This window comes from Cricetulus griseus, chromosome 3, assembly GCF_003668045.3.
Source record: "Cricetulus griseus strain 17A/GY chromosome 3, alternate assembly CriGri-PICRH-1.0, whole genome shotgun sequence".
In the NCBI taxonomy this organism is placed as follows: domain Eukaryota; kingdom Metazoa; phylum Chordata; class Mammalia; order Rodentia; family Cricetidae; genus Cricetulus; species Cricetulus griseus.
In genome coordinates this window covers 105,332,747-105,357,037 of record NC_048596.1, presented here as the reverse complement: position 1 = coordinate 105,357,037, position 24,291 = coordinate 105,332,747, and positions in this window count along the sequence as shown.

The window sequence follows — 24,291 nt, the reverse complement described above, 5'->3', positions numbered from 1 at the left end:
GTATTCTGCTATATTCATTGATCATGAGCTTGGCTCCTGTTGATGTAGGAGGAAGTTTCTTTGATGACGGCTGATCAAGGCACTGATCTATGAGTGTCAGTACAGTATATATGTTAAACTAGTACAGTTTCTAACAACAATCTAAACTTTTATTCTATACCACAGATAAATGTAGCCTTTACCCCTTATCACTGAAACTTAATTTTGTAACAAATGGAGATTACTACAGAAAATGACAGCCAATCAAGATGCAGAGTTGTAGAGTTCTGTTCCAATAGCAGAATACAATTAGGAGCGATTTTATGACTACATTTTATTTCTCTTCATTTTAGACAAGTATCATTTGGTTTTACTCCAGTTCCCTGGGCTATCTAGTCTCTGGTTCTTGGTCACCCAAGCAGTCAGGTATTGCTTCCATCTCATGGGGTGGGCTTTAATTTGAATCAATTATTGGTTAGTTACTACCATAAGATTTGTGCCATCATTGCCCAAGCATATTTTCATGCAGTACACCATTGTTGGTCAAAGAGTTTCTGGTTGGGTTGGTGTTTTTGTTTCTATTTTGGAGCCGGCACAGTACCTTCCTGTACCAAAGATGTTAGAATGTAGACATGAAAACTTCATGTCTGCTTCACATATATATATCTCCAAGTTACATGAGCTCTATAGATGTCTTCAGCAATGGGGATTTGCTGTCAGTTTATAGAGACCAACCTATAGTCCTGGAAACATCCTGGATTATTTAGAGATTCTCAGGGCCCCCTTTGACCAACAACTTAATTAGATTTCAACCTAATCCAGGAACTGGAAATTTAGTTTGGTGACAAGAGATGGCCACTTGGGCTGGAGAGATGGCTCAGCCATAGAAAGCTAGGTTTACAAGTAAATAGTTATTGATTTCTGATAAAATAGTAACAACATTTATCACTTCTCTTGGAACTGACCTGAATGTCTCTTGCCTAAGATTAACTTTTGTGGTTTCACAGACACTATTAAAACTTTCAGATGGTGGAGAAAACCAACAGTCCTACCCAGCTCTGTTGCTAGCATGGCACAATAACCCAAAGGGTATAATAGTAATAAACATACCTTTGCAGCAACCAACAGCTCTCTAGTTGGACTTGAAACCTGTTCAATAAGAGGGAAACCATGACAGTTACTGGAAATATAACTACTACTCAGTGCTAGTGAAGTTATAGATATTATAAGAGAACATACAACCACTAGCTTGTTAAACCAGTACAGTTTCTAACAACAATCTAAATTTTTATTCTATACCTACAGATAAATGTAGCCTTTACCCCTTATCATAGAAACTTAATTTTGTAACAATGGAGATTACTACAGAAAATGAGCCAATCAAGATGCAGAGTTGTAGAGTTCTGTTCCAATATCTACATATACAAATCACTCCATTTAATTAATTTTAAGTAAACTCCTTATATATTTTTAGATAAACTTGCATTATAAAAATATATATTCAAGAAACTACTTTTTCTTCAACTGTCTATTGTTCTTTCATTTTTAAATATGATCATGTGTCTGGATTTTAAAGTTTCATCTTCTCCATTAAAATTTAATATTCCATATACTGTTTACATAATACTGTGTTAACCTTCATGAAAATGAATGATTTTGATTCTCTCAGCTAATGGGAATTATATCAACACATCAGTCTTAGAATGAGCATTGACATTTTTGTTTTAATGAAGTACATTCAATTTAAGAATCTTGAAGGAAAGACATTTGTGCTGCTGAGGACATGTATGTTATCCTTGACTTGAGAGAGATTTTTGTCACTATAAATCTATAGTGAAAATAACACTGTTAATGATGTCTATAATATATTAAACCTACAGAACAATGCAGTCTGTTGACACAGCCTAGTGTGGAGTCTGACTAGTGAACATCAGGACACCATTCTTGCTAGATTCCACTGTTCATTTTTCAGAGAGAATAAGATTCCACACACTTGGAAAAGGGCCAAAACACAGAGTTCAAGTACAGAAAGTATCATAGACATAATGTGTAGGAAAGATTTTACAAATAAAAACAAACATTTTGTCTGAGGGGCTGGAGAGATGTGTCAGTGTATAAAATACTGGGTGCTATTTCAGAGGGCCCAGGCTTGTTTCCAAGCCCATATGGTAATACTGAATCTGATGGCTCCAACTTTAAAGTTAGGACTGTACTGTATTACACTAGAATTCCAAAACCAATGGTACAAAGATGTTTCAGCTGCCTTATGAAATGCTTGGTTACTGATCCTGATACTTTTTGTTGTTGCCATCACCATGATAACACATCTGCATTTGTGGCAGTAAGTTCTTGAGAATTACCACTGTTGGCTTTCCTAAAATGGTGTATCAGAGTTGATATTAGGTATATACAAGTTTCTCAGCAAATCTTCAGGCTCAAAATTGAGAGACAGGCTTGTTTGGTAAGTTTCTTATCCAACTCCTCCTGAGTCATGATCTCTAAGCTAAGGGACTGATACAATGAAATGACAGCACTCTTTCTGGCCAGGAGCTGACACACTGGTTGAAATGACATAATAGCATACTCATTGTTCTTGGGATAATAAACAAACTGCAATATGACCTAGTCCTTTTCTATCCCTTAACCCTTGCTCAAAATCAAGTCTCTTCTCATCTCCATGGTGTAGTTACAGTAAGTTTCTGCTAACTTCCCACAGAGGGCCTGTCTTTATTTACACTTCCTTCTCTACCTCAGCCATTGTCATCTGTCACACTATCAGTCTTTTTTCCAAGCCCACCTTTGTCATGAAAACAGTGTAGAAAAGAGAAAGACATATCTAAAGCACTGAAAGTTCCACTAAAGGTGGGATGTGAAAACAGAGCAGAGAACTACACACTTAGAATGGCCATTCAACTTCATTGGATCTTAGCTTTGTGATTTATAAATTCATCATCAATCATTTCTTTGTCTCTTCCTCCCTCCTCCTCATCACTTCATGATTTCATGAATGCATATAATGTGTTTGCAAACTTATTCCTCTTCCCTACATTCCAGTTCCTCCCCCACCACCCACTTTTCCTTTCTGTCTTCATATGGTCTTTCTTAAAACCCATTGAGGTCACATAATGTAGCCAGTATGGGCCTGGGTATAGGACCATCTACAGGAATATGAGAAACCTCTTGGGTAGATGAAGAAACAACTCAATTTTCATTCAGCCCTGAAGAAAACTAGTTCATTTTCTTCTAGCCTTCAGACTCCTACCTCAGCCATGCTGAAACCAGTCAATTTCATTTTAATTTATTTGTATACCACAAAAAAGAAAGGAAGAAAAACACTGTGACAGAGTTGAAACTAGGAGTAGCTTTATATCCTTGTGTTACTCATGTGTCATTTCCCTCATTCCACTCTTTCTTATCACTCTGTTTTGATCTCCTTTCTAAACTTTATACTATCTATATAAAAATTCACTGAAATGTATAGAGTCTTGGAATAGGATAATATTTGAATGGTTTCCTTAAACTAACTGCATGGTTTTTGTTAGCTAGAATAAAATGTTTTTAATTAAAAAAGAATAACTCTAAAAGTGTATGTGAAGCTTGAATATGGTTTAGAAGCAAACTGTAGTCAAAGTAAAAATTAATGACATAATTTATTACTTTAAAACTAAGATCTATTAGCATTTAATGCCTTATATTCTTTTTATTGAAAATTCACAAAACATACTCTGATTATAGTTTCTACTCACCCATTTCTTCTCAGATTTTTGCCTTCTTCTCATCCATCTAATTCCATGCCTTCTTTTCTCTGTGTAGAAAAAAAAAACAGCAAACAAAAAAGCAAATGATGAAAACATCTAAATGAAAAGAACACTGAAACATATATTCTTTTGCATTTAAAAATTATTTTTCATTTTGTATACCAACTGCACTTCCCCCTCGCTTCTCCCTTTCCCAACCTACCCACCTCAACCCATTCACTCCTCAGAGGTGGTAAGGCCTTCTTTGGGGAATCAACAAAGTCTGGCATATCAAGTTGAGGCAAGGCCAAGCCCCTCCCCCCTGTATCATGGCTGGGCAACTTATTCCACCTTAGAGAATGGGCTCCAAAAAGACAGTTCATGCACCTGGGATATGCCCTGGTGCCACTGCCAGGAGCCCTCTGAACAGATAAAGCCACATAGTTGTCACTCACATTCAGAGAGTCTAGTTCAGTCCCATGCAGGTTCCCAAATGTTAGTCCAAAGTCTGTTACCTCCCACTAGCTTGGGTCAGCTGTCTCTGTCATTTTTCCCATCTTGAAATTTGCAGGCAAATGGATGCAACTAGAAAAAACATCCTGAGTTAGGTAACCCAGACCCAAAAAAACAAACATGGTATGTATTCACCTATAAATGAATATAAGGTGTAAAGCAAAGGATAATTAGGCTACAAACCACAACCCAAGAGAAGCTAGGTAACAAGGGGAATCCTAAGAGGGACACCCATGGGGGGGGCCAGGAAGTGAAAATAGTTAAGAGCTCCTGAGTAAACTGGGAGCGGGTGGAGAGGAGGGGATGGGGAATGGGGACATGAGGAATGGAGAAGAAAGAATTGGGAGAGCAACGAGATATCCTGATAGAGGGAGCCATTATATGGTTAGGGAGAAACCTGCTGATAGAGAAATTTTTAGGAATCCAAAAGGATGAATCCTAACAATAGTGGAGAGGGTGTCTGAATGGGCCTTTAACCAAATTAGTGAGTACCCTAATTGTCTTCATAGAACCCATATCCTGTAACTGATGGAAGCAGATGCAGTGTCCCACAGCCAAGCACTGGGTTGAGCTCCTAGAGTTCAGGTTAAGAAAGGGAGGAGGATTATATGAACAAGGGCAGTCAAGAGCATTATGAGGAAACATACATTCTTGTATTATTCTGGTATAATATACATTTTAAATGTTATTTATTTAGAAATATATACATATATATATGAGTACATATATAGAAATGTATATAACAACAGTTAATGAAAGAAGAGGCAATGAAGTTGAAACAGACAAAAAAGGGAGTATATTGGAGGGTTTGTGGTGGAAAGATAAAGGGGACAATTTCATTTTAACCTCAAAAATATAAAAGGGATAATTAAAATTAAAATAATAAAAGAAATATATAGATCATAAACATTACTGAAGATTACACAAGCAAAAAATCAAAGTGAGGCCAATAATTTCATTTCTCTCTTATGGAGCTCTTAACTTTATAGCCTCAATTATTTTTTAGTTGATAATATCAGTTGTTTGTGCAGAAATGAGGTTTTTTGTTTACATTCCAATATTCTCCTATCGTTAAACTTGGAGCTAGGAAGCTCAAACACTAATCAATGAATCTCTCACTGGAACACAGAACTTAGGTCACAAAAGATAATACATGACAAAATACTTGGAGACAAAAGATCTACAACAAACCTAAGAGTCTATTTAAAGTAATTTGTTTTCCTCATTCATCCCAGTTACTTTACCTATTCCACAGAGGTGTGCCTTCCATATAACTGAGGCATAATTATGATAACTAGACTGTTCACTATCTAATGTGGTTAGATTTCTGATCAGGCACATTTTAACTTTGAATTTTATTTTTAAGTTCTATTTTCTTCTAAATCATATGACATAAATGCCCTACATCAAGGCAGATCATTCAAAGATTAGTAGTTTTCTGTACTTGGGTTGCTATGTGTCCATTCCCATTGCACAACCTATAATTTTTGTTAATGTAGTCAATGAAAGAATCCTGTGTGCCCACAAGAACAATACTCTTTCAAGAAGTGTAGAATATGAGTAAATGAAAAAACCTTTGAATTCCATATGACCTCCCATAATATTTTATAATTTTTAATTTCCTTATCAATCTATTGCTTAATTCATAGCATGTAAATCAAAGCCTGAAACTTAGTTTTATTCAATAAAATAATGAAATCCAAACTAGAAAGCTGGACTGGTAGAAAGTAATAATTATCATTTTCTCTTTATTTACCACTTTAAAGCCCTCTTTATAATGGGTAATGATATTTCTTAAGAAACAAGAAAAACAGTGGAATTCTGTAAGTTTCATTAGTGAGAAGTTAGACTTCCTTGATGTGTGCACTTGTGAGATGCTTTGCTCTCTGGAGACTTCTTAACATTGCTGCCTGAGAAATCAATTGAACAGAGACTGTGACATTCACACTGTCTGTCTCCTCTATCCTGTTCCTGGAACGTAAAAGAAAGTCATTTATTCTCTTGTGACTCCTCTGCCAGCACTGGATGGAGGCTTTGCAAAGCATCACTTAAGTGGGACATCCATCACTGGCAGTCCAGCTTCACTGCTTGCCAAAGACTCTCACAGTCCAGTACCTGGGATGTAAACAAAGATATTGCATTTGATTTTCATATTGATCTTGTTGATTTTAGAGTCAGGATCATCCTGAGAGAACACTTTCTAGACAGGGTGGCCTTTCACTGACCTTGTGTTTCACAGACTACCACTTCTGCTTGCTTTCAAGCTTCTTCACTGTGAATATAAATGTCCCCATTCATACTTCTCACCTCCTCCTCTATCTCAGACATACAATTAACAAAGAGGAATTCTCAGTTGCATGACATCTAATAGTGTTTAAGGTACTTTTAAAAGAATAAAGTAACACTGTATAGAGAACTCAGACTTGGCATCCAGTGACCCTAGGAGTTTAAATTTTATTTATATTATTTATTTATTTAATGGATTGTAAATATAATATACATTTTTATTTCCCTGGTAATAAAGTTAGGATAGATATTATCTCAATCTCTTGATGTGAATATTTGTTTGTTGTTTTGATTATTCATTTACTCATCCTGTATTTATGAACAGGTCCCCTTCTGGGGGCAATGTAAATACAATACTAATGAGACAAACAAGGTTCCTTCCTCTAGTATAACTTCATTCAACATATTAATGAAAAGTGCTTTATGCTTTTTATTAATAAACAGGGCTCACAGAGACCAACATACCATAATTTTAGTATTTCTTTTTCTGCAATGACTAATAAGATTTAAATATGTCCATTTGTTTTTTCTCCTTATAATAGCAATGACAGGTTTGTTGATGCTTGAATTACACAATTTTCAGAATTCTTTTTGGGGGCATTTTTCAGTCAAGCCTGGCTACAGAGAATTTCTCTTAAATAGCTGGAAGAGGGAGGGAAGCAGCAGTGACATTGTAAGATACATCCACCTTCCTCAGTCATTCAAACACAAACTTAAATCCTGATGTAAGCTAGTTTGCAGATATAATTACAGTCCACAATTGCCTCTACTCAGTTTCAATGTTCTATATTAGTTGCTCTTCTCACTGCTTTGACTAAATGTCTAAAGAACCAACTTAAAGTTGAAAGTGTTCATTTAGGCTTACAACTCAAGATAGTATACTCCATTATGGCTAGGAAAGCGTGGTGGTGGGAGTGAGATGGCCCGGGATGTATTGTACCCTCAGTCAGGAAGCAGACATAAACATGAAGTTTGGATGGGCTGTAAAGTCTCAGGCTTTCCCTCAATGTCTTACTTTTAGTAAGACATTCCTTGCTAAAAATTTTACAGCCTCCCCCAATGCCATTTAAACTCATTAGCCCAAAGGGTACATTTCACAGTCAAACACATTTGCCTGGCTACCACATTGCACACATGTGATAATCACAAATCACTTCACATGTATTATTTCATTTAATTGTCCAACACTAATACATGCTATTATCAATTAGTGTTATGCATCAATAACAGAAGACAAAGGTGGCTGAATTGTGCCCTTGTGATCACATATCACTGAGTTTTGGGGACATGATATATCATCATTTTTGCCCCTTCTCCAGACTTTTCAGTTTTCTGGAATGGATTATTGTTTGGTTTTAAGCATAAGTTATTTACATTTATTCTTTCTCTCCCCACCCCTTTCCTCTCCCTAGGTATCTTCTTTTCTTTCTTTCTTTATTCCTTCCTTCCTTCCTTTCTTTCTTTCTTTCTTTCTTTCTTTCTTTCTTTCTTTCTTTCTTTCTTTCTTTCTTTCCTCCTTTCTTTCTTTCTTTCTTTCTTTCTTTCTTTCTTTCTTTCTTTCTTTCTTTCTTTCTTTCTCTTCATTTCCCTTTTCCCCACTCTCATCCAAGGTTTCTTACTCTTTGTAATTTAATTTTGATATCTAGTTTTGCAGCAACTAAGATCAGATCACAACCCTAACACACTTTTGAAAGTTCTAAGAAGCTGGAATCTCTCTTTATGGCTGTTGTTTGCTCTTTTCTTTCCAGGTTACTAGGCTGTCAGCATCTAGCAAGCAATTGTTTTACAATTATTTGCATGCAAGAAGTCCCTTTGTAAGGCTCAGATGCTTGAGTAGAGCAAATAAAATAAACTCATTCCTGAGTCATTCTTTCAGATTGAAGATGGCTACTCAATATAACTGATTCAATAATTGAATCTTCATCTAGAGATTATTTATACCATATATATATATATATATATATATCACATGTGTGTTATATCTAAAGTAGATAAGTTTCAACCTATTTGTAAATGGTTAACCTTTTTGTATTTTCATAAACATATGGTGATTGCCTATTATGTGTTCCAGTCTGAATAGATTAAAATATAAATAATATTTTTCACTTTCCCCTCAAGGTTCAGAGTTAATTTGAATGAAACAAAATTTTTGTAATAGGTATTATAGAACTTAAAGCAAGAGATCATGAAAAACATAAAATTATTCAAATCATTACAGTACATAAAAGGAGAAAAATTACAAACTATGTGTAAAATCACCAAAAGGAATTTAAAAGGGGAGGTGATTTCTTAGTCAGATCTGAGAAGATGAGTAAGGTTTTCTATAATGATAAATCTTTCAGCCAGTCACCAGAGTTCTGCCCACCACTTGGGTGGCCAAAATAACACACAGAGACTTATATCATTTACATTGTGGTTGGCCAATGACTAGGATTTCTTATCTGCTAGCTCAGTCATAATTATCAACCATAATCATTAATCTATATATTTATAAGAACTTATCTTATTGGGTACCAGAGGCAGGCATCTTCTCTTGCCGGGATCACATGGCGGCTCCACAGAGAGGAGGATGAAGCAGAAGAGAATGACTTCCTGCTTGTCCCTGCTTATATTCTGAATCTGCCTGCTATGTCACTTCCTGCCTGGATCACAAGACTTTACTACATTTCCCAGAATCCTCCTTGACTCCTAGTCCCACCTATCATTTTGCCTCATTGGCTCAGCAGTGCTTTATTTAACTACCAATAAGATAAACATACACAGAAGGTCCTCGCCCATCATATTTCAAAGGTAGATAATTTCAGGAAATTTATTTTAGATAAACAGGATTGTTTAGATGTGCTGTGTAATTGCCACCTGTTATAGTCAATTCCCCTCCTTTCCTCTTCAGCTAATGTAGGGGATATTTACATTAGATACTAGCCTACTACTTTACATGAACATGCTTATTATTTGAATTTAAGATTCACTATTTATTAGACAGTTGAAGTTGATATAATATTCAGTTTTCTTGGCTACTGAAAAAAATTGATAATGACACCTATTTTTTTTTCTTTTGTAAAGATTAAGTGAAATGATGTAAAGTTCCAGTGAATGATTTATGGTCAGTTCTTTCATGATGGGGAACTTAAACATGCATTTTTTCAGTTTCAAAGCAACTAACAATTGAAAAAGAATTTCTGTCACTACTTGGTTTATCATTAGTGTAAATCTTAATCTAAGATAAATACAAATTTTTATATATTTATGGGGTAATCCCTGATGCTTGATGCATGTATATACTATGTTATGACAATGTTATATGAGACTTTTTTCAAACATGAAATAATTTAAAAAATTAAACTCTTCTAGATCATTGAAGGACACATATTGCCATTATCTCTAATCACCTTACCATGCTATTAAACATTGTAATTCAGTTCTCCTGTTTAATTGTACCTTACAAGTGAAGGCAAGAAGTCCAAAAAGTTTAGGACTAGATTGCTAGAAAGTATTAAATAAGTTTTAATTATTTCATCAGCTCTTATCTTTATAGAATCTGTTCATAAGCGGATTTGTCAGAAGAGGTTGGTTTACAGTTCTTTCTGAAGTTCCATATCAGTGGCTCTAAGTACTTGTGTACTCCTGGCTGTACAGAGCATTTGTGTCTTGGTGAGTCTCAGCATGTAACCCTTCAGAAATGCACCAATTTCTTCATGCCATGCTATTTTCCATTATTCTTTCCTGCTTACTCGTTACAAAATTCATAGACATTCCATGTTTTGGGACACATTTATTTAGTTTATTTATTTTATATCCTGACAGTATTTCCCCTCCTCCTCTCATTCTCTTCCCCCCCTACCTCCCCTCTCCCCATCCAAATCCTCTTCTCTGTTTCTCTTCAGAAAGGGTCAGGCCTCCAGTGGGTATGAACAAAACATGATATATCAAGTTGCAGTAAAACTAAGCATAGCCCCTTGTATTAAGACTGGGCAACACAACCCATTATGAGGAATGGGTTCCCACTAGGCTAGCTAAAGTATTAAGGAGAGCCCCTGCTCTCATTCTTAGGAGTCCCACAAGTAGACTAAGCTGTTACAAATATGTAGAGGGCCTAGGTCTGTCCCATGCAGGCTCTCTGGTTGTTCAGACTCTGTGAGTTCCTATGAGCCCATGTTAGTTGATTCTGTGGGTTTTCTTTTGATGTTCTTGAACCCTCTGACTTCTAACATCCTTTCTCCCTGTCTTCAGCAAGATTATCCAAGCTTAGCCTAATGTTTGGTTGTGGGTCTCTGCATTTGTTTCCATCAGTTATTGGATGACAGCTCTCTTCTGACAATTGGGGTAGTCCTTAATCTCTAAATGTAGCAGAATATCATTAGGAGTCATTATGTTGACATTTATTTTCTCCAGTTATTTTTGGTTCCATCCTAGGTCTCTTTGCCTTCTAGCTTCTGTGTTCTGGCACTCTAGGCAGTGTTGGTAGTGAGCTCACTGTTGAGACATAGGTCTAAGGCTGGACCAGTCATTAGTTGTCCACTTCCACAATTTCTGCACACACTTAACACCTCCACACACACACATCTATATCAAGACTCAGCTATACCTCTTGAGCATCTACCCAAAGGGTACTCAATCATACAAGAACACTAGCTCAACTATGTTCATAACTGCTATATTCATAACAGTCAGAAACTAGAATCAACCTAGATGTCCCTCAACCAAATAATGGATTAAAAAATGTAGTACACTTACACAATGGAGTATTACTCATCGGATAAAAACAATGGCATCAGTAAATTTTCAGGCAAATGGATGGAATTAGAAAATGAATCACACTGAATGAGGTAACTCAGACCCAGAAAGACAAACAGTATGTATTCACTCCTAGGTGGATATTGGCTGTAAAGGATAAACATGCTACAAATCCACAGAGCCAGAGAGGCTACATAACCAGGGTCCAAAGGGAAGCTTGCATCTCCTTAAGAAAGAGAAATAGTAGAGATCTCCTTGGTGGACTGGGGGATGGTTAGCATAGGAACATGAGGGACTGAGTTGAGGGTCAAATAGAGGGGGCATGGTACTGAAAGAAATGACTGGAAAAGGGGGACATTTCAGGGTTAGGCAAAAACCTGGCACAAGGGAATCTCCCAGGAATCTACAAGGATGGCCTCAGCTAAGACTCCAAACAATAGTGTATACAAAGCTTGAACTGGCCATTTTCCGTGATCAGGCAAAACTTCCAGTGGTTGATATACCAACCCAGCCACATAACCTTTGACCTACAACCTGTTCTGCCCATGAGACACATTTTAGGAAATGATAATAGTGTATCTGACATCTGCCAAAGTTTGTGAAGTCTCTTCCCATTATTATCTTAGATCTCAACCCTGTTTTATTCCTCCGAGAGAGGGCACTGGGACGGTAGCTGGGTCTACTCTATCCCAGGCAGACCTAAACTTGCTATTTAGCTAAGGAAGACAAACTTTTCACCCAAAACTGTCCAACCCCAAAATGCTCAGATTGCAGGTTTATTCTGTAATACCCACTCAGCTGTTGTCCATTTCATGATACAAAATTCTGATTCATGTGTTTTAGAAGGGTACCATTTTTGTCTACAATGTGAATAAGTATGTTGATTACATTTTTGGTCAGTAATATTATATAAATTCCAAGTATCTATATAACAAATATTTAGATTAAGTTGTTTAATAAATAAAAGATATATTTCCTGTTACTTTTATTTTTTCACTTTTCCATATAAAGTTTAGAGGAGGCCACAAACATGCACATTGATATACATGCATACACATACACACTCATGAACATATTTTAGGATGTATTGATTTGCTATTTCATTTTTCCCACAAAAAAATCATCAAGATTGCATTAGCATTTCATACAATAGGATTTGGCATTTCAGACTTTCCAAAAGAAGTATAGATGAATTATTCACATCTGAAAGGAAAGTCAATTGGGGAAATAAACATTAAAATGATTTGCAATCTGCAGTTATTCAAGAGAAGCAGAATCATCAAGAGCAAGAGAGTGATGAGAACAGGAGGGAATAAATGGTTCAATTGATTTAAGGGATGTTTTCACAGCTCCCAAATTTTGAGGAAAGGGCTGAATCGATCACAAAGTCCCATTAACATCTTTCATATCTACGATGTTGAAATTACATATTTTATTACCATTTTGACTGTTATTATTGGATCATATTTTCCTAGGGGCAAAAATTTTTCTCTGCTTAAAACTCAGAAAGATTTTTAAAGTTAAATTAACTTGAGATAACTCAGATGTGGCTTAATACATTATATTTCAGACATTCTTGATGGCAGAAAGCTCGTACTCCCAAGAAAAGGAACTATGTCTAACATGACTGAAAAAATGCAAGATGCTGTTTGTGAATGATGAGAGTGGAATCCCATTTGTGTACAACATAACTTTCCTGCCATGATGGAAGTGAACATTCAAGTATAGCAGAAAGCATGGATAGTCAGCCCTCTATTCTTTAGGATGACAATTTTCTTGATTCACAAAAGGGTTCTAAACCATAGAGTGTGAGTGACAATGATCTGTGTGGAATCAGCTTCTTGTTTCCAAGCTCTAAGAGAAATGACCAGAATTTCCCCTCACTTGAACAAAGTAGGTACAGTGCATAATAGCTTCTTCTATGTTTCCTCCCTACTACCTTCTACAGTAGTTTAATCATGGCTATTAAATTTTCCCTCACCACTCTCAACACATCAGATTAAACCTATTAGTATGTAATGAAATTGGAACAAAAACTGTTCATCTGAATTTCCAATATAGCTACCCAATAAGATGATCTTGTCTGAGGCAGTACACTTAAAGTATGAAATAGAGCACAGGTGGCAGTTATTATGGTGACGGTGATCTTACTGCATAGAGTCAATGCTTAATGTTTCTATAACACATCTATATTGAGATATTGAATGTTATGCTCCATTCATTATGATATAAACAGAGAAATGACTTGTTTCACATTATATTATTGTATATATTTATTTTCATATATCTCACAAGATTCTGTTACTTTATATATTTTCTGACACACATATACACAGGTTCATACATATATAAATATACATACAAACACATACAGAGACACATAGATAAACACACATACATGTACACATGCATGCACATATACACAGATACATGTATGTACCTACAGATACTGCACATATACACATATATACATGAACACAGGCACATACATATACTCAGATACACATATGTACATACAGAAAATACACATAGATACACACAACACACATAGAAACACATACATGCATATGCCCAGATAGGCACATACAACTATATACATGCATATAATATACATACACACATATATACATGCACACAAGTATTACACACAGATAATTCACATATACATACACATAGATACATGCATACAACACACATGCACACATACACACACATAAATGCACATATACACACACATAGAGACAGACAATACACAAACCCACACATGTACTCATGACACTCTGAAGAGACGGATCCTATTATTCCCTGTATTTGGAACAGAGAGTCAAGATTTGGAAGGATAGTACTGAGGTCAGAACACAAGGAGAGGTCAGAACTTTGATCTCAGATATCCCATTCAAAAAACAATTATTTTCAGAAGAACTGAACTTACATGGGATTTTTAGAAAAAAAATGTAACTGTACATTAAAAACAACCATTTTTCAGGAAAATGTACCTTACAGCATACAGAGCAAAATCAAGACTGAAGTGGGGTATTTTGAGAAATAGAAAAATGATCTGTGAATGAGTGAATGAAAGGCAGAGCCTACCCTACCTGATGTGTATCTTCCTCCTTTGGGAGGTATTCTGAACACTGATTAAGATAAGGCATGTGAAAAACTATGAACAATGCTTGCATATAGTGTTCATTGAACATTGTCTGTTATTATCATGGAGACAGTGAGATATCAGAGGCAGATCGTGAAGCTTGGGAGCAAAGAGGATAATTTAGTATATAGATGTATTTTATAAATTTATATCTATTGCATAATCCATATATTATATATTACATACAATGTATATGTTACATGTAACTATATCATTTGTATATTATTATTAACCAGTGTAATTTAATAATCAATAATGATTAAAATATCATATGCTGATATAGTAATTATTGATATGTTATAAATTATGTGTATGAGCATGTGTGTGTATGCACACCAAAGTGCATGCACACTATGGAATTAGATTTTAACTTTAGCTTTTTACAACATACAAATACTCTGAAATTCATTTTCTCATTGGAAACTCTTAACAAAACTGAAAAGTAAGTGAAAGATTATTACATTTTATATCGTACAAAGACTATGGAACCTATAGAAGTGCTCTTTTCTACATTTTCATTTAAGTGCTGAAGCCCCAGTGTCATCCCAGGCTTTCAACCTCCACATCACTCTTCATTATGTCAGCTTTCCAAAATGCACAGGAAAAATGAACACCAGAGCTCCATGTCAGACACAATAGGAAAGTAGGCTTGATCTTGAAAACTCTCCCCAGAAATGGACATCCTAATGATGTCGCCTGCAAAGATGACCCACAGAATGGTTTGTTTTAGTTTACACAGAATAGAATAAAAAATCTAGCAGATATTTCTCAAGTGTAAAATTTTGGTTTCCATTTCCAATTATCAAAATTTAATTAGCTCAAGTAAAAAAGTGGAACCATTAATCACACAATTAGAGTTCAGAAAAGAGGAAGCTACATATGGCGTATTTTAATTTCTACTGAGATCAGTCAAGATGATCAACTATGGATGTGTATGTATTCAAATGTGTTATTTTATGTTGCCTACTACTTCAATAATTTTGGAGGGAAATAACTGCGTGTATTCTCAAGGTACAAAAGTACTCATTTGTGTTTTCATGTCTCTGCATGCCAACAGCCCCAGCCTTTCTCCTTCTCTTTCTTCCTCCCACCCCCTCCACTCTCTCTCCTTCATGATTCCAGAATATCTCATCTCTATCAGAGAAAAATGAAGGCAGTCAAATACAAGAAATGATGATTTTCAGGTAATGTTTTGGAAGATAAACATGTGTGTGGAATACCTTATATAGACTGAAATCCAGAGTTATTGTATTACTAAATATGCCAATCTTCAGTTTTTAGGAACTTTATTCACTGGTGAAGAAAGGACAATAAGTTTAGAACACAAGTTGAAAATTATGTACCTGACACAGTCTTAGTTGTCTTTTCCCCACTTCATTGTCATTATTTCCTTTCAGAAATAATAAGAAAGATGCCCATTGCTTTCTGTTTAAAAACACATTAACCAGATTACTTTAAAGTCTTTTTTAAAAAAGAGATTATTTATTAAGATTATAAAAAGTAGTTTTCTTCCTGGTAGTAGTTATACATAGTGAACTGGAGACAACGATTAAATTGCTTGTCTTTATTATGCAAAATTACCAAATTTTATTATTTTAAAATGTTCATAGCAAAGTCTAATTGATTTGAAAAATGATAAAATGGAGTAAAATTCCATTTTGTTTCAAGTGTTAGCTAGTGTTGAAAAATAGAAGAAATTGTAGGACAATTAATGAGTATTTCTTACAAAGTAGGCTATATATTTAATCCTGATAACTTTATGTTAAGCAGGCATCACCCTGCTAAAGGTAAAGAATCTAATGCCACACGTAACAACTGGTACAGCCAGTATTACAACCTAGTTATATTGCAACTGGATGATTTTTCTAGCACACCCCTATTTCTAGAAAAAATATTTTCATAGTAGTGCAGAGAAGTAGTACTTAGTGTATTTGTAAGTATATTTTAAGTACATAATAGGCCTTGAGGTGGCACTGTAGCCAAAATGTAATTTGCTCCATTTGGTATGCTTCAAAGATTACACAGATATGCATACATACGTATACATATATATCATAGCCTCCTGTAGCACTTCAGACACAAACAACACAGAAACCTAGTACATACACATACATATATATGTGTGTTCAGAAAATATATATGATATGAGAAACATTTAAAGAGATTTAGTGATTATTATATCACATAAACAAACATACATTGAAATTGAAACACATACACACATACATGTTTGTGTGTGTACATGTGTGTGACAGAATCAGAATTCAAACCTAGGAATGTTAATTGTATCATAATTATGTCATTCCACTGTATTATTTATTGATTCATTGAAAAGATGGAATCAACATTGTCAATTTATATAATATTCAGCATCTAAACACTACCCAAATGCTTAGCATTTTGTAGAAGGAAGAAACTTTTGAACTTGAATTTCTCCAAATTGGAGGTGTAGTTTATTTCCTATAGTAGTATAAAATATTAGTAACACCACTTACTAGGACTGGAGAGATGGTCATATGGTTAAGGCCACTAAAAGAACTTGGGTTCGGTTTCCAGCACTCATGTGGCTTCAAACCTACAATGGTAACTCCAGTTCCAGGGGTCTATCTTCTGGCCTCCTCAGGCTCTGCAAGAACAAAACATTAATAAATACAAAATAAAAGTAAATTTTTCCAAGAAATTGTTTTTATTAATTCAAATTAGAAAAAAGCATGCTTCACATGTCAATCCCTGCTCCCTTTCCTCCCTCCTCCCCTATACCCCAACAGCTCTCTACCCTATCCTCCCTCTGCTCCCCAGGGACAGTAAGGTGCTTCATGGGGGATCCCCAAACTCTGCCATATCATCCTGGGCAGGGCCAAGGGCCTCTCACATGTGTCCAGGCTGAGAGAGCATCCCTCCACGTGGGATGGGCTCCCAAAGTCCTTTCTTACTCTGGGGATAAATACTGATCTACTACTAGAGGCCACATAGTGTACCCAGGCCTCCTTACTGACGTCCATGTTCAGGGGTCTGGATCAGTCCCATGCTGGCCTCCCAGACATCATCTCTTTGCTCATCACTCCTCCCTCTCTGCAACTGGGTTACAGAGTTTAGTTCAGTATTTAGTTGTGGTTGTCTGCCTCTGCTTCCATCAGCCACTGGATGAAGGCTCTATGATGGTATATAAGGCAATCATCAGTCTCATTATAGGGGAAAGGCGTTTAGCATAGCCTCTCCATTATTGCTTAGATTGCCAGTGGTGTCATCCTTGTAGATCTCTGGAAATCTCCCTAGTGCTAGATCCCTAAAAGTAAATCTTAAGAACAACACTGTTTACTTATTAAAGAACTGTCCTGCATTAACTTTTAATGTGATTGAACCAATCTGAACCTGATCCTCTATATGTAAAATAAAGAAAGCATCTAGGTTATATCCAGTATTTTGTATCAGACATCTTTTGTTTTATTAAGTAAATCTGTATTCTCCCACCTATCAGTTTCTTATTTATATATCCATTGTTAACCAAATATAAGCTTATGGCAGTTAAGCAGTCTCTTTCTATATTATGCATTTTTCCTATCAGGATAAGTGGATAATTATCTAGCAGTATTATTAATGACAATATTCATGTCAACAGTGAACATACCAAGTACTCTAGGCACAATGGTGAAGAAGAGTGGACATGAAGATGAAGGCAAAAAATGTAATAGTACTTTCAAATGTTCATAAATTTGAAATTATTCCAAAGTATAATTTTATCAAAAGGACAATTTATTGATCCTTAAGAAAATATTATTGGGGCTAGAGTGTTAGCTCAGTGTTTTGGAGTGCTTATTGCCCTTCCATGGGTCCTGAATCTAGTTCTCATCAACCATGTCCGACAGGTCATAACTGCAACTCCCTAATTCAAAATGATATCATACAACTAGTCCTACACAAAATATAATAAATACCTCCCCTTAATTGGTTGAGATTTATTTTTCTGAAAGAATTTGAGATCAAAATGAGAAATAACAGGAAGAGAAATTGAGAGAACTGTTATGAACCATTGCCATATCTCCCAAGATGTATTCTTATTCTTCTCCATAATTACTTATGTTATTTAATGGTCTCATTGTCTAGAATTTGATAAGTATTCAGTAAGTATTTATCAAATAAACAGATACTTATTAGTGGTACTAAACCAATACTTCAAAAATACAGTATATCTAAGAAATTTGCAATTGTAAAAGCATTGCACTGTAGTTCCTGGAGGGATATATGGAGCATGAATAAACACTAGACTCCATAACTGTAGGAAATATATTTTGAAACACTTCTGAAAAATTAAAAATAACCATTTCAAGAGTTTATCTCTGTTGAATAATATTATCTAAGTGAAGACAATATAATTTTCTGTGAGTGTAATTGTAGTATTCTAAAACCTAGGAAAGCCACATGTGAAGTTACCATACTTTCAAGACACTATTATGAGAAAAGAACCACCAAAATTGCTATTTCCAAGTGTGCTCAACATATTTTTCCTTTACTGTGGTGATATATAGTTGTTTTTTCCATCCTATGAGGTTGGCATACCTGCACCATCCTGCTTTTTCTACACAGGTAGTACTATGACCTTGAGAGAGTCTGAAAAAAAAGGAATCACACAGCCTTTATCTTTTCCTGAAGAAGCATATGCTCCTTCAAAGGCAAATCACCTTAGGACACAAGATATCAGTAAAGGAAGGGAAATTTAGGACTGCTTGACATGGAGACATAATACTGGGTACCTGATAGATTGTTTTGTCAGTGCCTCATTGAAAGTGAAACCAGCACAGGGAAGAGAAACATTGAAGGATAGTATGGTCATAGCAATTTTATTTGCTGAAAAGTAACCTGGGTCCTCCACAATAGCAGCAAATAAAATTTGGGAAGAACTGAGCTCATGCTTGTCTGAAGAACACTAATCATCAGATGTATAGCCATATATCCCAATATTATAAGCACTAAATACACATGATTACTTGTATTAATGATATGTGGTAAGAGATGGACTTCATTTCAGTTCATTCTTACTGGAAAATCAAGAATCTGTTGTGATTATATCCACTTTATAGATGTGACCCACTTAATCTTCTGAAACATATTGAGCCACATTTATCTCCAGCTTTTCCTTGACCTGAATTGACTTCTTGTTCCATGTAATAGGTAGTAACTCTGCATATCTTCCTTTCCATTAGTGGAATAACATGTGGTACAAAATGTATTGTAGTTGAGCAAGAAGACAGTATAAGAATGACTGCATCATTTGAAATATACAGGTTATGACAGCTCACTTTACAGTGATTTCATTTTCAATATTGAAATAACTGGCAAAATGCCTTGGTAAATAAAGCTTTTTGCAGTTTCTGTCTATAGATAAAATTGTTCCTCTCCAAGGAATAAAGATAATTCCTTTTCTGTGCCTACTCTTGATTATTTTTGCTTTGTAGTAAATTCCATGTCATGCTGCATTACATCATACAAAAGGTGTTAGTTTAGAATCATAGAAGTTGCAGGAAGATTGGAAAAATTATGAAAGAAAGCCAAAACAAATCTTAATCGTTTCAACTTTTGTAAATTTGCTATTTCCAATTTAATTTTTCTATGTATTTTATATTCCCAAATGACATTTATGTATCCTTTTCTAAAATAAAACCAATTTTAAAAGTAGAGTTGATTAAATAATTTATATTTGTAGAGTCTTTTTTGTTGTTGTTTTTCGAGACAGGGTTTCTCTGTGTAGCTTTGGAGCCTATCCTGGCACTGGCTCTGGATACCAGGCTGGCCTCAAATTCACAGAGATCCGCCTGCCTCTGCCTCCCAAGTGCTGGGATTAAAGGCGTGTGCCACTAACGCCCTGCTCTTTGTAGAGTCTTATAAGTAATCTTTTTTAGTATTTTCCAGTAACTTTAGAAAATAGTAGTTATCCTCACTTCTTAGAAGGATTGGAAGTGTGTGTGTGTGTGTGCGTGTGCGTGTGCGTGTGCGTGTGCGTGTGCGTGTGCGTGTGTGTGTGTGTGTGTGTGTGTGTGTGTGTGCGCGCGCGCGCGTGTTTTATTTAAATTAGAAACAAGTTGTTTCACATGTCAATCCCACCTCCCTCCCCTTCCCTCCTCACCCCATCCCCCTTCCACTCCCTGGGGGATTTCCAAAGTCTGTCATATCATCAAGGACAGGGCCTAGGCTCTCCCCCATGTGTCCAGGCTGAGAGAGCATCCCTCCATGTGGAATGGGCTCCCAAAGTCCAATCTTATACCAGGCATGAATAGCCTCCTCACTGGCAACCCTGTTCAGGGGGTCTAGATTTCTAGACCATAGAGATCTAGATCTCTAGATCTCTAGACCTGACCTCTAGACCATACTGGCCTCTCAGCTATCAGTCTGGGCTCCATGAGCTCCCCCTTGTTCAGGTCAGCTGTTTTTATGGGTTTCACCAGCCTGGTCTGGACCCCTTTGCTCATTGCTCATCGCTCTCTGGAACTGGGTTCCAGAGTTCAGTTCAGTGTTTAGCTGTGGGTGTCTGTGTTTGCTTCCATCAGCACCTGGATGACATATAAGGAAGTCATCAATCTCACTATCAGGGAAGGGCATCTAAGGTAGCCTTTCTACCATTGCTTAGATTGTCAGTTGGTGTCATTCTTGTAGATCTCTGGAAATCTCACTGGTGCCAGATCACTCCTCAAACCTATAATAGCTCCCTCTATTATGGTATCTCTCATCCTGCACTCCACTATTCTTCCCCCAACTCATTCTTCCTGCTCCCTCATGTCATCCTCTCCTTTCCTCTTCTCCCTCTCTCTTTCTTCCAGCACTTTCTCCCCTCCCCCATGCTCCCAAACAGCTCAAGATCCTGTCTCATTCCCTTTCTCCAAGGTACCACTCATGCCACTCTTAGGGTCCTCCCTGTTTCCTAGATTCTCTGGTGGTGGGATTTTGGCTGACAAACCCCTGCTCCATATCTAAAATCCATACATGAGTGAATACATACCATGTTTGTTTTTTTGAGACTGGGTTACCTCACTCAGGATGGTTTCTTCTAGTGCCATCCATTTGCCTGCAAATTTCAAGATTCCATTGTTTTTTTTTTTTTTCCACTGAGTAGTACACCATTGTGTAATTGTACCACATTTTCTCCATCCATTGTTCAATTGAGGGACATCTAGGTTGCTTACAGGTTCTGGCTATTAAAAATAAATGCAGCTATGAACATAGTTTAACAGATGTCCTTGTTGTATGTATGTGCTTCTTTTGGGTATATACCAAAGAGTAGAATTTCTGGATCTTATGGTAGACTGATTCCTATTTTCCTGAGGAATCTCCATACTGATTTCCAAAGTGGCTGTACAGGTTGGCACTCCCACCAGCAGTGGAGGAGTGTTCCCCTTTCTCCACACCCTGTCATTGGTGTTTTTGATTTTAGCCATTCTGACAGGAGTGAGATAGTATCTCAGAGTTGTTTTGGTTTGCATTTCCCTGATGGGTAGGGATGTTGAGAAATTTCTTAAAGAGTCTTTCAGCCATTTTAGATTCCTCTATTGAGAATTCTCTAGTTAGTTCTATACCCCACTTTTTAATTGGATTATTTGATGTCTTGCAGACTAGCTTCTTGAGTTCTTTATAAATTTTGGAGATCAGCCCTCTGTCAGATATGGGGTTGGTGAGTATCTTTTCCCATTCTGTGTGCTGCCATTTGGTCCTCTTGATTTTGAATTATAACACATTTTAAAGTATTTATTTTAGATTCAGAAACAGTGATGCATTTTAGGTGAGATTTTCATTGTAAAGGAGAATTCTCTTTTTTCTCTGAAGCCAATCAAAGCTAGAACACATGCAGAGTATTTTGTGACTGGGTATAGTGGCCACACTTCAGGGCAGGCCGCATACCAAAGAGTAGTAAGCCAACACAAAACCAATTCTACAATTTTGTGTGGTCAGGCCAGGTATGGTTATTCCATTTTGTTTTGTCCTAACATTTTCTCTCATTGGCTTTTTGTTTGTCTTGATTTTTGTTTATGTTTTGTTTTGAGAGGGAGAACATAATATTGAATAGGTATGTTGGTGGGTAAGTGAATTTGTTTCTGTTCTCTTGCTGCTGTGAAACAGCATGACTGGGCCAAATTATAAAGGAAACATTTAATTTCTGGCTTCCTTGCAGTTGCCAGAGAGTTAGTCTATAAAATCAAGGCAAGGTGGCACAGCTGTAGTGAGGCCTGGTGCTATGGCAGTAGCTGGTAGTTCACAACTGATCCTTCAATTGCAGACAGAGAAAGAAAGAGTGAGACTGGGCCTCGAGTGTGCTTTTAAAACATTAAAGGCTAACCCCAGTGACATACTTTCTTCAAGAAGACAACTACCCCTTCCAGACCATGACCCCTAGTCCATCACAAAGAGACCCAATAAGAATTCGGACAAAACCGGGCATTGGTGGCACATGCCTTTAATCCCAGCACTAGGGAGGCAGAGGCAGTCAGATCTCTGAGTTCTAGGCCAGCCTGGTCTACAGAGTAAGCTCCAGGACAACCTCCAAAGCAATATAGAGAAACTCTGTCTTGAAACACACACACAGACACAGACACAGACACACACACACACAGACACACACACACACACACAGACAGACACACACACACACACACACACACACACACACACACACACACACACACACACACACACACACACACACACACACACACACGGGGACCAAGCATTCAAATACATGAATCTATGGTTCTATTTTCATTTAAATGACCACAGGAAGATCTGTAGGAGTTGTTTTTAAAGAAACAAATATTTGTGCTCATTTCAGGAATGACAGATTAGAAAACAATGTTCATCTACAGAAAATAGCTTGAGCATTTCTATAGAGATGTTGCATCATGGGGCATGAGTTCAAAGATCAGGCTGAGAACAAAAACAGAAGCACTGAATTTCCCGTACATTCAAATTTTCTTAATGTTGGTTCCATCAAGAGATGCTAAAAGAAAATGAATTAGTAAAATTGTTCCTTTCATGTTTTTTTCCTTGTTATTTTAAGTCAAATTCCACAGTCTACCAATTAAACTGTGATGTCCTGAAAACAGTCAATGAATTTTCCTCTTTGTTCTTTTATCCTAACATTGTGAGTTATTTGTCACAATTATCAACACCTCTCAATTCATGATGGTGAAACTTGATTTTCAAGTTGACATGATAGGGTCATTTCAGGCAATATTTACTAAATCACAGTACAAACTGGGGTGGTGAATGTGATAAAAAGTAAAAGTAGAGAGAAGACTTAAGAGCATTCATGTGTTTCTACTTCCTGGTTGTGGATGCCATGTGACCAAATGCCTATTATACCTACTACCCCAGTCTCTACAGCCACCAAACCTTAATAGGCTATGCTCTCAAACTAAGGACTAGAAATGCAATGTGAAAAGCCTCTGACACAGGGAATTTGTAGTAGAAGTGGCTGCTATATTAAACCTGATTATATGTTTCATGTATTCTTTGGAACTGGTTTGCATGAGGAATATGGAAAAGTATTGAACTTTGGACTGAAGAAGTCTTAGGATGATGTATATGCTCTGAATTAATGCCCAATGGGTGGTCGAATTTCTCCTATGGCCTGGTTTTATGGAATCAAGGTTTGAAATGGGAATAGTATTGCTCTTCATTATCCTCAGTTGCCCACAAGCACATTTTTTCAAACACCCATGATATTATGCTCTATTGGCCTAGAGGTCTTGGTTGTGGAAGAAAAGTGTTTCTGCCAAGAGGTACAATAAATTTTGCATTGAACTGCAATGCTAAGTGTTTACCTTGGCTACTTTAGGCTCCTAGTACTTTTGTATCAACAAGATTGAAAATAAATCACTAGTTACCAAAAAGATTGATCCAGAGTACCAA